General features: G+C 36.4%; 1 long non-coding RNA gene across 1 annotated transcript in view; it reads right to left on the reverse strand.

The window, feature by feature from the left end:
• Positions 1 to 4,593: 4,593 nt before the first annotated feature.
• LOC124869935 overlaps positions 4,594 to 12,351 on the reverse strand; it is a 33,591-nt gene continuing 25,833 nt past the window's right edge. The window contains exon 3 of the long non-coding RNA XR_007038690.1: positions 4,594 to 4,651. This is a non-coding gene — a long non-coding RNA (uncharacterized LOC124869935). The remainder of the gene's footprint in view (positions 4,652 to 12,351) is intronic.

The raw sequence follows: 12,351 nt of genomic DNA on the forward strand, positions 1-12,351 counted from the left end.
TAGATAATGTCGGTTTGGATAAAACTGAAACAGAGAGTTAGAAAAATATAATCACTGTGCAGCCACAGCCAAAGTATATATATCTATTGTTATTTTCTTGTAAGCGGAAATCTAACCAACGCACGTCTATAGTTGCATGACAAAAGGCGCATGGCAACTGCCAGGCATTTTTTTTTAGTACATCCATTTCTATTTTCTTATTTTTTCCATGTTTTTAATCAAATACCTCCTTCAGGGATGTTTTATTATACTCTATATGGAGCTGTATGCAAGTGCACTGCATAGATTTCAGGAACTCAGGCAGTAATAAAGCACATTGAAGCAGTTTGTGAAGAGGACCTGGGGCAACTAAAATGGCCAGATTATCAAATGTCTTCAGCGATCATGTTGAACCAAATGGATATATAAAACATATGGCCTGGTTGATGCTTTCGTATTTCAATACCCACCATTTTTTGTTTTATTTTACAGGTACATCTTATTAAATTGTAATACGGGTTTCAATGAGGCTTGCTTGTCAGATTAAAAGTACCTTTTGAATATAAGAACGTTCAAGCAGGTATTAAACATACTTTTCATTAAGCCCACACTTCTGTGTTCATATCTTTTTTATTGGTCTAATGCAATCTTCTAATCTTCGAAATCCGATGTCTTGTTTTTATTAGCTGTAAGCGGAAAATCATTAGTATTAACAGCAAGAACGGCTTAAAAAATCAGTTTGTGTGTAGTAAATTTATATAATGTGTTTCATTTTGTGAATTTAATTATTAAAATAAATTTACTTTTTAATAATGTTCTTATTTATTGAGATGCACCTATACGTTTAACTTGGTTAGTGGGAAAATATAATTAGAACAACTGCAGCAACTACATTTGATTAAAAAAAAGTTCCATCAACAGGTATATACATTTTATTTTGTTTTAACAACAGATTTAGAATATTATGTTCAAGTTGTGTGTAACATACTAACTCTATTCTAAAACAGAACATTAATATAAACAGACACCATCCAACATTGGCTTCAGTGTTTCTAACCACATTTTCTAAATAAATATCCAAAGATGACATCAGGGGTCAATGTTTAAAAAATAGCTTTTCAATGAAAAGCAATGAAATAGTTGGGATTGGAAGCTTTCACCTTTCGGATAAAAGAATAATCGACAGAAAATTCAGATACAAAGAATAAAATGTTTATTTGATGCTTTTAACAAAACAAACAATACAAATTTGACACATTGTCTGGTTTTCTCCATTTTTTGTATCATTTGTATCATATATGATACATTTGGCTTTTGGTCCAATGTAATTATCAGAATCAAAAGGATACATTTTGTATGCATTATAAAAAATAAAAAAAGCTAAGTCATTAGCTCGACTTCTTTCTGTTTCGCCAAACAAAGTCCATTCAGAAATACTTAATTACTGCAGGTAGGATAATGACAGCCGTTAACAACACCACAGAATCCCACTTCAAAAAAGCCACCATTTAAAGACCCTGACAGGAAAAGTAAATATGCCAATAAAATAAACATAAATTAATGAGTATAAATACATCAGGTTTTATTGTATTATATCATATTGCATGTTTGGTGGAACATGCTCTCTTTCTGGTTCTGTAAAATTCTTTTGAGCACATTTATATAACCTCTTTGCCTAAAAAAGCAGATTGACATCTTACTCTCATTAAAGCATGCGGTTTGTAATTGATCACAGCTCATAGCTGGTCATCACTGAGGCAAAAAGCAACAAAGTGAATTTAAAGTGCTATTTTTTCAAAGCACTATGTAATAATGTAGTTGTGAATAACACTGAACTGTGTTAAAGAGTAAATAAATCAAGCTATATTTCTGCTTACAAGGCAAAGTTTGTTAAATCACACATCTTTGATGTATTTACGCATGATTAAAAGAATACGCCGCATTTGAATTTATGAACAAAAGAGCGCTCTTTGTCTTTACGAGACCATTTCAGCTCAAATTCTCTCCCAGCCAAAAAGGAGTCGTGAGAGGAAAATAAATACAACAATTTGGAAAAAGTAATACCCTGCAGCTTTGTGACATCAGCACAAAAGAAGCATGGCTCCTGATGCTCTCCACTTCCCATGCAGCCCACAACTGGGCTGTAGACTGAGGTTGCCTGGCGCCACAGTCATCATGTGTGTCAGTCATCTGCAAAATGCACTGTTTTCCTTAGAGGATGAGCTAAGCTCCTCCTTTAGCCCTAACGATTTATTTTAGACTCCAGCGTCCAGAGACCCCATTTCTTGAAATCCCAGTTTATCTTGGCCATGTTGTTTCAATATGAACCAATCAGCTTAGCCTCCAGTGGAATGTCCCCTGAGACTTGCTTCGGTTTCCCAATAGGCCCATTCATTTTGAGGACACAAGTTTAACATCTGGTTTGCATTAACGCTCCCTTCAATAGCACTCATCTTGGTCACACAGCGGGGACACGGGGCCAATCATTCCCTCACACAACAACATTTGGAGAAATTATCGGCTACAACTGATAACAAGATAAAACACTGCAAATAGTTACTGTCTGTGCCAAACAAGACTGACACTAACCAAATGTGCCAGATGTTTATATGCACAGAAACATCTGCAAAATTATCTGAGGAAATTGTTTAGAAAACAACAGACAAAAAAAGAAAAAGAATATCTGTAGTGGGTTGTTTGATGAACTATGATCCACCACACATCACAGCTAACTTCAACAAGTTCTGTCAACAAAGCTCTGTGCTGGAGCCAGTAAATAAGATCAGCAGTCAGGACAAGGGTGACAACATAGTTTTAATCTGGGAAAAGCTTTCAGGATTGGTTTTGGTTCCCTACATCTTAATTTTCACTAGAGATGCTATTTAGCAGACAGTTCCGGGCCAATACCGGTTTTCAGCCTTCTTTGAGGTCTGAACTGTCGATTTAGATTTAGACTTAGACTGATTACATTTTTTTCTAAGGACTATTACACATAAAACTGAAAACTCTGTTTCAGAAATGGTGTCTTTGAATCAAACAGAAAATGAATGAATAATAGGATCATCCATATTTATGCACCAAGTCATTTCTCTCTAACTTTAATCTGATTCTTTTGTGTTGAACGCAAAAAAGGGAATCCTCTCCACAGAAAAGAAAGCATGTAGTATGAAATGTTGTTAGAAGTTGCTTAAAGATGCCCCCATCTAATTTGCCTATTAACACTTTTCATACAATTTTAAAGGCAAGGCAAGTTAATTTATATAGCACATTTCTGTATCAAGACAAAAAAGGCTGCTTGAACTAGATGAATAACTTAGAGAGAAAAAAAGTGAATAAAAAGTTTTCAAAAAACATTTTTCCCTGGGAATTCCTTTTCTATTGATTTGTTCTTGGATTTTAATTCAAACCCTCCTTTTATCCAACCCTGGCACTGGTAAAAGTGACCCAAAGAAGGCAATGTTTTGTGTTAATGTTAATTTTGTTTTGTGGCATTACTGGCCTTTAGTTTTGTTATTTATCCAATGTAGGCAGACTGGAAGTAGTGTGGAGAGAGGGTGAAGACATAGGTAGACATAGGTCTCCAGGGTCAGAACTCGAACCAGGGACAGCTATGTTGAGGACTGAGGCCTCTGTACATATGGGTCGTGCGCTCTACCGCTACACCCCATAGTTTTTAAAATTGAATTATTTGTAAAAAAAAAAAATTCTGAATTCTGGTTTTGTCGCCATCACACTATTACTGCCCCTTTACCTTTCAGTGTCATTGGAATATGCTGCTTTAGGTACAAAACGCTCTGTTATCGCACTCCTATGCATTTAACGCTGTAGCATATATAATTTGATTACCAGAGAAACCAGGCTGCCACAGAGTTTTTTGAGCATGTTAACAAATTCTGCAGCTCTACAACACCATACACACCATATGGAAACAGCATCCATACAACTGCCACTAAAAGGTGACAGCATTGACCCAATCATATCATTATCTGGTCTTATGCATGCTATGCAGAGACTTTGTCTGCTTGAAAAAATAGATATGGATATCAACAAGGATGTACTGATATTTAAATTGTAAAACATACCAAAAAGTAAGTACATTAAAGATTTTTCTTCTCTCTTCACCTAAGTACAGTGACACTAGCTAGATTAGTTTGTAACATTTAAAAAAGTAAACAGGCAGGAAACAGACTAGCTGCTGTTATGATTTGTGGGTGTTTTTGGGTTTTGTTGGTCTGTTTCACAATTAAGTTTTTGAATCATGCTTCTGTTATTTTCCTGGATATGCTTTAGTTTCATGTTTTTCTAGTTTCTGTTAGTTTGTATTCAAGAGTTTCCGTTCTGCTCAAGCCACGTTTTGTCCTGTCAATCAACTTTATTCGGTTCACCTGCACCTAGTTAATCTGTCTTCTTGTTTCACCTGGTCACGCTCCATAAATACACACCTGTTCAGTTATTCATTGCAGAATCATTTTCAAATGATGTTCATGCCTTGCTTTCAGATCATGCTCATGTCTTGTTTGGGTCATGCCATGCCTGTCTTGCCTGCCCATTTGTTGTTTTGTTCCTACTTCTTTCTGTGAGTGAGCTTTTGTTAATTAAATCTTTTTTCACCTACCGTAATGCTGCCTGCTCGTGTACATTCTGGGGTCCTACGTTGCTCAAGTCCTTACACCTGCAAACACGTAATTTTAAGCATCATTTATAAGTTTATCAAGACCTACCCAGAACAAAGAATAACCACAAGTCCTAGCTCCTTTTTTTCCGTCTGGATCACCTCAACCCATTTGTCTCTTCATCCGGGATCGTTGTCAAGGAAATGATGAATTGGCAGATTTGTTTTGTTCTTTGGAGTTTAAAGAAACAATTTCATGGAATTTGGCATCAAATAACTAACCCAATAAATTAACATTAAATAACAAATTTTTACCTCCACCTCTTTGGCAGGTAAATATAGATCACATGATTCTCTGTTGTCAGCTGCACAAGGTCTATAGCTGTAGATTTGGAGTTACTTAACAGGTTCCATGGAAATTATTACCTCAGTTTCTTGAAGTAAAGCCAGTGAAAAATTTTTAATCTGACATTCAGGTTAAGAAATACAAGCAGTTTCAGTGTTTCCACAAAGATAAAGTGTATTCATTGATACATCAGAGCTGCTTTTGTGAAACCAAAAGCTACCTCGCTACCACGGCTAGTAATTTTTATGACTGAAATGACTAACCTGTCAGTAAATAGTGTCTAGCAAGTATTCACATTTTGTCACAACTAAAAACTGCAGAGGGTATTAGAGTAACACAAAGTAGTGCATAATTTAAATAGAAAGAAAATTATACATGGTTTCAAAATTTTTTACAAATTAAAATCTGAAAAGTGGTAAGAATTCTTTATTAAGATGGAATTTTTTGGGGGAATGTCTCAACTAGCTTAGCACATTTAAAGACCGATATTTTTTGTAAAATATATCTCGAACTCACTCAGACTGCATTTGTAAATATAAATTTTAAAATTATGCCACAGACTCTTATTTAGATTTAGGTCTTGACTTTGACTGGACCATTCTAACACCTAACACATAATAATAACAATAATGATAATAATTAGTTAAATTTGAAGGCACCTTTCTAGACACTCAAGGACACCGTATATAGACAATCAATGTGAAAATGTTTTGATCTAAACAATTAAACTGTAGCTCTGGTTTTACCTTTAGGGTTGTTGGAAGTTGAACCTCTTCCTCACTCTGAAGTCTTTGGCAGCCTCTAATTGGTTTACTTATATTAAGCTCCATTAATCTTTTCATGACAACTGGCTAACTTCCCTGTCCCAGCTACTTTCATTGCGTTCTTCCATGGAGTAAAGTAAACTTTCCCAAACGGGATGGTGTGTTCAAGCCAAGGCAGGTAGGTGCAGTTAGTTTTCAGCCACACACAACGTTTTGCATGTCAGCCAGAAGTTCAGCTTTGGTCTCATGCGCACATAGCATCTTCTTCCACGTATTTGCCGTGTCCCCTACATGGCTTGTCAAACTGCAAATTTGTGTTTTTGGCTGTTGTTTTGCCACTCTTCCATAAAGACCTGATTTGCGGATGCATGACTCATGGCTGTCCAGTCAGCATATTCCTCTACCTGAGCTGTGGGTCTCTGCAGCTCCTCAAGAGTTACCATAGGAATCTTGGCTGATTAATGTTAATGTTTTCCTTCCCAGCTTGTCAGTTTAGGTGGACAGTCATGTCTTATTAGGTGTGCAGTTATGCCATACTGTTTTTGTTTGTGGATAATGGACTGTACGGTGCTCCATTAGATGTATACATCTTCAAAACTTTATCCCTAACTTTTGTTACCTTTAAACACCTTACATTTTGTGTTTGTAACATGACAAAATGCAAAAAGTTCAATGCACTCTAGATGCCTTTAAAAATCAGATATAAGCACCTATACTTTCACCGTGGAAGAAGGAAATGAAAGTGAACAAAAACATTGAGCTGAAAGCAAAACAAACGGATTGGTAAAATTGACTGATAGCTGACAGTGATTTTATCTTCATAGCAAACTCTCTGCATTATGCTACAATTAATTTTAAAAAAAGATAAAAATTTTAGAGCACAAAAGAAACGTTCTCTTCTGATATCCAATGTGAAGTGAAACTAGTCGGATGGAAAAAAAAGCACAAGAAAGCAGAGCTCACTCACAGTATTTTTAGTTGTTTAGTGACTTCAGACAATCACACTCAACCAATGAAAAGTCATTTTTTTTAACACATCAACAGTAATATTTAAGCCATAGCCCTAGTTGTTCCAGATTTGATCATATGTATGGTGAATACACACTGAGCCAGCAGGTGCACGTCTCAGGTAAAAGCTCAACTGCTGATAAGACTTATTTCCCTCCCCAGTCCTCTCCACCAAGAGCATGTTCTTCTCCCTTTATCCACTGCACCACCCTGGAGTGGAGTTTGTGGAGGCGCCTGCCAAAACGCATGCCAAATAAACAAAAAAGCGGGCAAGAGTACTCTAAGTCTCTTATCTCATTGTTATTGAACATTTTTTAAAAGAAATTATTCCTTTGAAGCAGCCTCTCAATTAGGCAGAGCAGAAAAGGCTAGCCTTCAAGCCGCAGTGTTAAAGCACACTATCTGCTTTATCACATCAGTATCTCAGAGGGGGGAAAAAACAATTGTGCTATGTTCTCAGCCTGATGGAGTTCTTGTTTAACTTAATGAAGCTTTTACATTTCTCAAAGTGAATCATGAGCTCATTATCTATTGTTTTTACTACCAGAATTGCTTTCTTGCCATTCATTAAACAGCCCAGGCATTTTGTTTGTGGCTGCTTCATTAGCATTCATGCTGCAGCTTCTGTTGTCACTGTGGAACCAAACTGCGCAATCAGTCTCAATACTTGCAAATGTTCACAGATAGCATCAGGACGTCTATCTGATCACTCCTCATTTTAAGAGATGGATTTTTGCAAGCCAAGGAAAGATCTCACCTCGCCCTCACCTGAGAATAACAGGCCACGGCACATTATGTAACAGCTTCAACATAATGGACTTCTTTTTTATTATGTTCAAAGTGCTTCTTTTTTAAAAATGATTATTTTGGTGGCGCTAGTGGCCTTTATTTTTTGTTAGTTGGCTGAAAGGATGTAGGGTGGAAAGAAGAGGTAAACATGCAGTATAGGCCTCCAGGGTCAGGACTTGAACCTGGGACAGCTGCGACAAGGATTGAGGCCTCTGAATATGGGTCGCATGCTCTACTGCTCCAACACGCGTCGAGCCCCAATATGCGACTTGCTTCTCATCAAACAATGGTTGAGTAAAATAGCGAAATATTCTGGATAAACTCGCTTACGCCTGTGAAGTCTCAGACGTCATAGAGGAAATAACTCCAGGCTGCTGTTAATTCACTGGCTTGACAATAAGACACAAATCTCACACTTCCTAACAGTTTGCTTTCAAGTTGTTGATCTTATGAATTTCAAACCACATCACATTTCTAAACGAAGTGGCACTTTCTGCTTATCCCAAGCTGATCTAAAATAATCATCTATTGACACCTGAGAATTAAATGCCTGTATAGGTTTTAAGGTTTTAATCACCTTTCCTCTTCAAGGAGGCCCCAGCTCACCATTCACACTTAACAACTGCTGGTTCCTCATGATTATTGTTAGTTTATTTTATTTATTATTTAGGCTTGATTTTTATCTATTTTTTCTAGAAGAAAGTAGATATTGATTAATAATACATTTGAAATTTTCCCCCTAATTTTCGGTAAGCTGTTAGATTTTCTATGCTTATTTTTCCAATAAATAAATATAAGTAAAACAAATCTCAGCTTCTTCTTTTAAGAATGTAGCTGTAAAAAAACTCCATAGGGAAGAAACCCTCAAACATCTGAGGGCTGAAAGTGGGGAGTGAAGCAAACTTTCTTAAGACCAGTGTCAGAGACTGTAGATGGCTACAAGAAGCGACTCACTAAAAAGGTTTCAGCTAATAAAGGGTCCCATTAGCTTTTATGGGGTAAAGAGTCCTAAACCAATGGTTTTTAAATGTATTTTTGCTAAGCTAATCAGAGTCTACTGTTGAAAATGTGCCAATGTTATGCTGAGAAATCAAATCCACCAGCAAGAGGTTGCTCAGAGATTTGTTGGTTTGATCCGATGTTTTAATCCTTTGAGTCAACTGCCCCAAACTAGATTAGAGTTGCAATCAATGCAAATAGGGTTTAATAAGTATTCAGAAAATAATTTACAATTAGATTAAATTGTAAGTGAGATTTGAGCATCCTTATGATTATTTGTCTCCATTTAAATATCTAACTACCAAGAGAAATAAATTGATACAGAATGGTTAAGTATATTTTGTTCAAATAGGGTTTGTTTACAGGAAGGAAATGAAAGGACGAAGGGATAGAATAGAAACAAATGGGTAAAAATTGAGGTTTTATTGGCGAAGGGGTGAATTGGACATTTGTTGTGATGCTTGTAAAATCAGAACAAGCTGCTATTTTTCAGGCTTATTTTAGTCATTAATGTGTCCTTCTCATTTCCCTGCTTTTGCTTTCATGGTTCTGGTAATATAATCTTTTCTATCTGCTTTATTGGTTTTTGTTTCATGTGTCTTGTTCCTGGCTTTGTTTAGGTTTGTACCCCTTGTTATTCATAAGCTCCTTTGGTTTTTAAAGACTTTAAAGTTCGCAGCATTTTATGTTGGACTTTTGAAATTAATTAGTGAAGAGTTGCCTTTTCATTCTAATTTGCTTGGACTACAGGCAAAGTATGTTGCTATGTAATATTCTTAGGAAACCACAAATGCAAATGTATATAGTATCTACAGTGCTGATCCCTTTCTTTTGTTATGTTTTTGACACGTGTGTCATTGACTTTTTGGCATCACACCAGATATCTGATGATTCTGGAATATTTAGCTGACTCTAATACATCCTTTTCCACCTCAGAGACCAGTGTGCAAATCCTGCAAGAAAATTATTCTTTCACCTTGAGAATCCCTGTTGTACTCCACCACTACTTTCCCTTTTTTCAAACAAAAAACAACAAAACTTTGTTTGCTAGGGTACATTAATAAACCAAAGTTTGGTTATTTCTAGAGAAAAAAATTGTTGTGATAAAATATGGCACCTAGTAAACCTCCCAGTTCCTAACAAGCTTTTACTATATGGTTTTGTTGGCAGATACTAAGTTCTATTTGCTGAGAAAGGTTAAAAAATTTAAAACGACATAATTCTCAGAACTGAAATGTTTTGGTGGCATTAAAATCAGGGAGTTGCCACATTTAAATCATCTGAATAAAACAGAATTCAGTGTTTTTTTTTTGTCTCGAGCAGAAGTGGAAAACCAGTTAGTAATGAGAGGAACGCTGCTGTCCACACAGGCACCAGGAACACTGTTAGACCTCATATAAAAATCCTGGCCACGCTCAGGCTGTGGCGTCTCCCTGAAAGCCCAAACATTTCACCCTCTGACCTTTAGAGATGCTTGGTTTATAGCCAGAATTAACAAAGCTGATAGCATGCTGAGACCCTGCCCATTTGATCCTTAGTAGAGCGTGCTGGGGACTGTTTTACAACCAGTGTCATTTATAATCTTGTAGATATCTGTGTACATGGTTTATTCCCCATTGACATAAGGCTGTCTTGACTTCCAGCCTAAAAAGCTGCAGTTACAAAACAGGAGTTGAATCTTTTCATTTTGTCACTGTCAAGAGTTATAAATAATGTGACATAATGCAATTTGTATCAGTTAGTTTTGATGGGACGCAGCCCATTCTAAACACAAGCTACTTTCTGTGATTAAAAGCTCTGTTAAATAAGTTGTGTAACAGCTTTAGCTTCTCCAAATTGTTGTATACAGTCTTACACAGCTTCAAATGATCATTCAGAGAGGTGTTGTTCAATTTGTGCTTGAAACATTCACACATTTCTTAACATCAAACCAAAAATTAAAGCTAGGTATGTCCCAATTTGATCCTATGTATCGTCTCCTGGTCCCAGTCACAGCATTTGTGATCTCCGTTAGATTCCGTGATCAAACTTAACTCCAAATACTTGTCAGCCACACCATCAGTGAGCCATATGGCAGCACTATGTAGAGCTGATTTATAACATCCAGAGCCCGTTTTTGTGTGAACAACCAACAAAACTCTATTTCAGGATGTACAGGATGGTTTTTTTGATATAACAAATCTTGATTTTCCCCATTTTAACAGGTTTTTCACCAGTTACAATGGTGTTTAAAGTGAAAGACTGAATTAACAGCTGCAGCTCCCTGACTGCAGTGTTTTTCGTACTACTTTAGCTCACTTGAACAACAGTGTTTTACTCAAAGAGAAACAGTTTTCATTAAAACCTCTTTAAAGGTGATAATGTGCTGGTTTGTAAGCTGTTGACTTCAAAGATAAGAAGCAAAGACCTGAAAAGAAAGAATCATGATTTCTCATCAGCATATCAATGCAATGTTTTTATTGTTGTTGTCCCCGAAAGATAAATTATTTACACGAGGAAAACAATAAATTTCTCCTCACTGTATTTCTTAAAAACAAGCAATTTTGTTGTTGTTTTGTCTGTCTTCTGGTGGTGATTTGACCCACTGTTTTCATTCCCCACTGTGTGTTTGGGACCATCCTCAAACTCGGAGTATTATTGTCACAGCCAACACAGTCACGAAAATCTAAGTTGCATCCAGATGTCCTAGCAGATCCTAGTGGCAAGGAGAAGATGACAAAAAATTATGTCACACAGGCTTTGTAGTTGAGGCGTTAGTAGAACGGACTGGGGCATAGGAAGTAAGCCTTACTCTTCTCGACAACCAGCGAGTGCTACTGGGGCCCCCTAGCAATGTCAAAGCACTTGCTGGTAGCCCAGTCCGTCTGCAGACTTCCTTCCCAGCTGCAGTCAGAGCATGAGATGTTCATCCATATGCTTCCAGGGCCAGAACAATTACCAGAAATTTCTCTCACTGCCACTGATGTTTTTCATCTTTTTCTTTTTGGTTAATTTTGATTGTTAGTGCACACTGTGTTTAAATTACTGTAAAGATTAATTTACTGTTGAGTTAATTTACTATGGTTAGTAAAAAACTGTTAAAAAAAGTTTAAAACCACAGCAAACGCAAGAAAACAAACACAAAAATGCTTACAGTATCAGTAGACAGTATCTTGGATCCCAAGCCAGGATAAAGGAGGGTTTAAATTGTGGCATTCATCTGTATTCTAAAGATATTTAGGTTGTTTTACTCACTTTATCATTAGTGGTCCATTAGTGATATTGGTGCAGAGACCAACTGAAATGCTGTTCATTACATTTTATGGTGTTGAAAGCAAAGCGCTAACTTTGTGAATCAGAACAACAGCTATTTCTGAAAGTTATGTCTTCCATTTAAATAACACAAGCTAAATTATCGTTGTTGTTTATCAAAACACAGATTAATTGTACAAACATAGGAATGTTCACTCTCTCTGGAAACATTGTTAGCAAGAGCAAGACACCAGTTTATTGAGGACTGTAGCTACATTTGTCGAGTCAAGCTTTTCCTATTTAGTTGCTGCATTGACAGAACAAAAAAGTTGTTTTACTAATTATGTTAAACCATGTTGGAGCTCACCGACAAAAACTCAAAAATGGATACGAGACCATGCACAATTTTAAATGTAATTGGATGAGTGAGTTCGATGTAATACTGATTAAAAGTGTGATGTGCTGTTTTACAGTACGGAGTTTTTAAACATAAATCGCATGGATTAAAGTTTTGGATTGGAACTCAGTTTTAGCAAGTGGTTAATTCTTAATGGCTCATCCCAGTGTCTGGGTCAAAAAAATCCTTATCGGGACATTCATATTTAAAACCACCACCTGAAATG

Source organism: Girardinichthys multiradiatus, chromosome 6, assembly GCF_021462225.1.
Source record: "Girardinichthys multiradiatus isolate DD_20200921_A chromosome 6, DD_fGirMul_XY1, whole genome shotgun sequence".
Classification (NCBI taxonomy): domain Eukaryota; kingdom Metazoa; phylum Chordata; class Actinopteri; order Cyprinodontiformes; family Goodeidae; genus Girardinichthys; species Girardinichthys multiradiatus.